The sequence below is a fragment of the Myotis lucifugus genome, unplaced genomic scaffold, assembly GCF_000147115.1.
Source record: "Myotis lucifugus unplaced genomic scaffold, Myoluc2.0 scaffold_4, whole genome shotgun sequence".
NCBI classification, from domain to species: domain Eukaryota; kingdom Metazoa; phylum Chordata; class Mammalia; order Chiroptera; family Vespertilionidae; genus Myotis; species Myotis lucifugus.
The window spans coordinates 19816169-19822735 of record NW_005871052.1 but is presented as its reverse complement, the minus strand read 5'-3'; positions in this window follow the sequence as shown (position 1 = coordinate 19822735).

Genomic DNA, 6567 nt, shown 5'->3' with positions numbered 1-6567 from the left:
CATCAACAAAACAAAAAGAAAGCCCGCTGAATGGGAGAACACATTTGCTAATGTTATCACCGATAAGGGTTTAATCTCCAACATTTATTGGGAACTCATACAACTTAACAAAAGGAAGATTAACAATCCAATCAAAAAATGGGCAAAGGACCTAAATAGACACTTTTCAAAAGAGGACATTCAGAAAGCCAAGAGACATATGAAAACATGCTCAAAGTCGCTAATTATCTGAGAAATGCAAATCAAAACAACAATGAGGTACCATCTCACACCTGTCAGAATGGCTACCATCAACAAATCAACAAACGACAAGTGCTGGAGAGGATGTGGAGGAAAAGGAACACTCGTGCACTGCTGGTGGGAATGCACCCTGGTGCAGCCACTATGGAAGACAGTATGGAGGTTCCTCAAAAAGTTAAAAATGGAACTCCCATTTGACCCTGTGATCCCACTTCTAGGAATATATCCCAAGAAACCAGAAACACCAATCAGAAAGGATATATGCACCCCTATGTTCATAGCAGCACAATTTACCATAGCTAAGATCTGGAAACAGCCTAAGTGCCCATCAGCAGATGAATGGATTAGAAAACTGTGGTACATCTACATGATGGAATACTATGCTGCTGTAAAAAAGAAGGAACTCTTACCATTTGCAACAGCATGGATGGAACTGGAGAGCATTATGCTAAGTGAAATAAGCCAGTCAATGAAAGCAAAATACCGCATGATCTCACTCATTTATGGATAATTAAGACCATTATAAACTGATGAACAGAAATAGATACAGAGGCAGAGCAACATTGAACAGACTGTCAAACTACAGCAGGAAGGCCGGGGAGGGTTGGGGGTGTGGGTAAGAGATCAACCGAAGGACTTGTATGCATGCATATAAGCATAACCAATGGACACAAGACACTGGGGGGTATGGGAGGCTAAGGGAAGGTCAAGGGGGAAAAAAAGAAGACATATATAATACTCTTTGTAATACTTTAAGCAATAAAACAATTAAAAACAGTCCCAAAAAAGAAAGAAAAATATGTTTTATAAATTTAGTGTAACCCACGTGTACTATGTTTTTAAAGTCTACAGTAGTGGACAGTAATGTCCTAGGCCTTCACATTCACTCACGACTCACTCACTTACCCAGAGCAATTTCCAGTCATGCAAACTCCATTCCTGGTAAGTAGTCTATAGAGATGTACCAGTTTAATCTTTTACCTGGGGCCCAGTACACAAATTCGTGCACCTTGAATGGAACTGTGGGCCGAGAGGCTGTGGTATGCACAGGGGCGGTTCTCGGCCCATCCTCCGTGCCCCTGCCTGGCCCCTCCCACCATGGCCCTCATTCCCCTGTCTGCCAGCAGACCCTCTCCTGCCATTGCTGCTCCCACATACTGAGGGCGCTGGCCCCCCTCGCACCCGCTGAAGGCATGGAGTGATTGGGGCCGGCCCCAGCAGCAGGTGAGAGTTGGGGCAGGCACCTTCAGCAGTGGGAGCGGCAGCTGCTGCCCTGATTGCCCCTCAGATGCAGGGGGAGGTGGAGAAGCCCTCAGGGGCAAGCAGGCCAGCAGCCACCACTTTCATCCACTAATGGCACCAAGAGATCAGGACCAGTGCCAGGCATTGGCAGTGGGTGTGATTAGCAGCTCCAGCACCGGCTGTGGGTGTGAGTGGGGCTGGTATTGGCAGTGGGTGCGAGTGGCGGCTGCCAGCCTCGATCTCCCCTCAGGAGCAGGGGTAGGTGGAGAAGTGCTGAGGGGTGATTGGGGCTGACAGCCACCGCTCACACCCACTGATGGCGCCGAGTGATTGGGGCCAGTGCCAGGTGCCAGCATCGGGTGTGAGTGCTGGGCAGGACTGTGGCGTGCAGGAGCAAAGCATTTTCAGTAACCACCAGAGGCTTGCCCCAATGACAGCGACAGGTGCCCCACCTTGGTATGGCGTCCCTGCTCACCTGTTCCATGCACACCCCCTAGTGGTCAGCACACGTCATAGCAACTGGTTGTTCGGTTGTTCCACCGTTTGGTCTATTTGCATATTAGCCTTTTTATTATATAGGATACTGTATTTTACTGTACATTTTCTATGTTCAGATACACAAATAGTTACCACTGTGGTACAATTACCTACAGTATTCAGTACAATCGCATGTTATACAGATTTATAGCCTAGGAGCCATAGGCTGTATTATATAGCTTAGGTGTGTAGTAGGCTAAACCATCCAGATTTGAGTTAAATGCACTCCATGTTGTTTGCACAATGATGAAATCACCTAATGAACTATTTCTAAAAACAGCCCTGTCATTAAGTGACACATGATTGTATTTTATACTTTAAGTTTTAATCTGATATTACCTCACTTATTTTCTTGCTCAAAATTTTCCATCTTTGACCATTGGGAATTTTTCAGATTGACCCCTGTGGCCTCTTGAAAGGCCCCCTTCTTTATCTTTTCAGTGCTTTCTTACTTCTGGTACTACATGATACTCTAGACCAGTGGTTCTCAACCTTCCTAATGCCGCGAACCTTTAATACAGTTCCTCATGTTGTGGTGACCCCCAACCATAAAATTATTTTCGTTGCTACTTCATAACTGTAGTTTTGCTACTGTTATGAATCGTAATGTAAATATCTGATATGCAGGATGTATTTTCATTGTTACAAATTGAACATAATTAAAGCATAGTGATTAATCACAAAAACAATATGTAATTATATATGTGTTTTCCGATGGTCTTAGGCGACCCCTGTGAAAGGGGTCGCGACCCACAGGTTGAGAACCGCTGCTCTAGACTCAACTTCCCTAGTCTTAGAATCAGCCATTTCTTCAAGGAACCCTGGTTCCTTTTATTGGAGAGTTATATTTAGAAACCAAGATATAGCCTGTCATTGTTCTAGGCTTTCTGAGTGGACAGAATTAGGTAATATATGTGTATATACTAACCCATATCTATAATTGCAACTCTAATTCAGTACTACAGGTTCATTCTAATATTTTTCTTGTTTATTGATAAATTCCCTCTCTAACAGTGAGCAACCTGGCTTTCACACTTCACCATCCATTTGCTTCTTTGTTCAACACCAAGATACATGTAAAGTAGTTTCCGAATTGTTCACTTATACCATGAGAAACAAATTTATTAACTAGAGTACAGTGTAATGCATGCTTCTTTTTAAAAAATTTTATTGAGTGATTGATTTTAAATAGAAAGGGAGAGATAGATGGAGAGAGAGAGAGAGAGAGAGAGAGAGAGAGAGAGAGAGAGAGAAATGGATTTGTTGTTCCACTTATTTGTGCATTCATTGGTTGATTCTTGTATGTGCCTTGACCAGGGATCAAATCCACAACCTTGGTGTATTGGGACAATGCACTAATCAACTGAGATACCCAGACAGAGCTGCTTCTCTTGTCTTTACCCTTAGTTTCCAGATAAAGGACAATTTTCCAAAGTTAAGTCAACTTCATACCCACACCAAGTGCAGTTCTGTAATCCAGTTAGGTTCATTTGTCACAGTCTGCATTCCATCCTGGATCCCTTTACATCCTGGTTGATTTTTTCATTTGCATACACTAAGGCTCATTCTCTGTAAATTATAGTTCTATGTGTTTTGACAAATGCATTGTATACTGTACATACCACTGAAGAGTTTTATCTCTCTCAAAATTCCTCTATGCATCCTCTTTGTTTTTAACTAGCCCCCTATCCTCGCAACAGCTAGAAAGTACTGATGGGAATTCTATCTCTATGGCTTTGCTTATTCCATGGTGTTTTATGAATAGAATAATTCAATATATAACTTTTTGTTCATGGCTTTTGTCTCTAAGCAAAATGTACTTAAGACTTATCCATATTGTTGTATAAATTGGTAGCTCATTCAAGTTTTCCTTTTATTACTGAATAATATTCCATTGTAAAGATGTTTATCCACTCTCCTGTTGAATTACATATTGATTGTGTATAGCTTTTGGAAATTATGATTAAAATTGCTATCAACATCTACGTTCAGGGTTTTGTGTAGACATAAGTTTTCAATTCACTTGGGTTCACTAGCTGGATTGTATAGTACATCTATGTTTAAACTACTAACTTTTTTTTAGAAGCATAAGTTCTGAGTTATTCATTTATTTGTCATTCACATTTCACTGAGCATTGTGTTTGTTTTTAATTTAAATTCTTTATTGTTTAAAGTATTACATAAGTCTCCTTTTTCTCCCATTGGCCACTCCCCTGCCACCCCTACCCCCCGCCCCTGCAGCACATGCCCTTAGTCCCCTACGGTCTGTGTCCTTTGGTTATGCTCATATGCATGCATACAAGTCCTTTGGTTGATCTCTTACCCCCTTAACCCAGCTTTCCCTCATAGGTCTGCTCGATGCTTATATACCTCTGGTTCTATTTTTGTTCATCAGTTTATGTTGTTCATTATATTCCACAAATGAGTGAGATCATGTGATATTTATCTTTCTCTGACTGGCATATTTGGCTTAGCATAATGCTTTTCAGTTTCATCCATGTTGTTGCAAATAGTAAGAATTCCTTCTTTTTACAGCAGCGTAGTATTCTATTCTGTAGATGAACCACAGTTTTCTAATCCACTCATCTGCTGATGGGCACATAGGCTTTTCCAAATCTTAGCTAGTGTAAATTGTGCACTATGAGCATAGGGGTGCATATATTCTTTCTAATTGGTGTTTCTGTTTTCTTGGGATATATGCCTAGAAGTGGGATTACTGGGTCAAATGGGAGTTCCATTTTTAATTTTTGAGGAAATGACATACTGTTTCCTCAATGATTGCACTAGTCTGCATTCCCACCAACAGTGGAAGAGGGTTCCTTTTTCTCCGCATCCTCTCCAGCACTTGTTGCTTGTTGATTTATTGATGATAGCCATTCTGACAGGTGTGAGATGGTACCTCAATGTTGTTTTGATTTGCATTTCTTGCATGATTAGTGATTTTGAGCATGTTTTCATATGTCTCTTGGTTTTCTGTATGTCTTCTTTTGAAAAGTGTCTATTTAGGTCCTTTGTCCATTTTTTGATTGGCTCATTTATTTTCCTTTTGTTAAGTTGTATGAGTTCCCTATGAATTTTGGAGATTAAACCCTTATCGGAGACAACATTGGCAAATATGTTCTCCCATGCAGTGGGCTTTCTTGTTGTTTTGTTGATGGTTCCTTTTGCTGTGCAGAAGCTTTTAAAAAATATATATATATTTTTATTGATTTCATACAGGAAGGGAGAGGAAGAGAGAGATAGAAACATCAATGATGAGAGGGAATCTTTGATTGGCTGTCTCCTGCATGCCACTTACTGGGGATCTACCCTGCAACCAGGCATGTTCCCTGACTGGGAATCGAACAGTGATCTGGTTCATAGGTCCATGCTCAACCACTGAGTCACACCGGCTGGGCTCCTTGCCATGGGGCTAATTCACAACCTTATTTCTTTCCTGATTTTTTTCATTGTCTAAAGTTTTACATATGTCACCTTTTTCACCAATTGATCCCCCTCCCCACAGCCATTCCCACCCCGGGCAAGAATGAACCACCCCAGAGTCTGTGTCCATTGATTACGCTAATATGCATGCATACAAGTCCTTTGGTTGCTCTCTAACCTTCCCCCCTTTCCCCTACTGTTTGTCTCTATATCAATATATTCTTGTTCATCAAATTATGTTGATCATTATATCCCACATATGAGTGAGACCATGTGATATTTATCTTTCTCCGACTGGCTTTTTTAGCTTAGCATAATGCTCTTCAGTTTCATCCATGTTGTTGCAAATGGTAAAAGTTCCTTCTTTTTTATAGCGGCATAGTATTCCATTGTCTAGATGTACCACAGTTTTTTAATCCACTCAACTGCTGATGGGCACTTAGGCTGTTTCCAAATCTTAGCTAATGTACCTTGTGTTGCTATGAATATAGGGGTGCATATATCTTTTCTGATTGGTGTTTCTGGTTTCTTGGGATATAGTCTTAGAAGTAGGATTACTGGGTAAATGGAAGTTCCATTTTTAAGTTTTTGAGGAAACTCCATACTGTCTTCCACAGTGGCTACACCAGTGTGCATTCCCACCAGCAACGCAGGAGGGTTCCTTTCCATATCCTCACCAGCACTTGTCATTGGTTGATTTGTTGATGATAGCCATTCTGACAGGTGTGAGATGGTATCTCATTGTTGTTTTGATTTTCATCTTTCTAATGTATTGCTGAATCCAATTTGCTAGAATTTTGTTGAGGATTTTAGCATCTATGTTCATCAAGGTTATTAGCCTGTAGTTCCCTTTTTTGTGGTGTATTTATCTGGTTTTGGGATTAGGGTAATGCTGGCTTCATAGAAAGAGCTTGGAAGTGTGCCTTCCTCTTGAATGTTTTGGAATAGTCTGAGGAGGATAGGTTTTGGTTCTTCTTTGAATGCTTGGTAGAACTCCCCTGTAAAACTGTGCAGACCAGGGCTTTTGTTTGCTGGATGTTTTTATATATATATATATAAATATATTTTATTGATTTTTTTACAGAGAGAAAGGGAAAGAATAGAGAGCTAGGAGCATCGATGAGA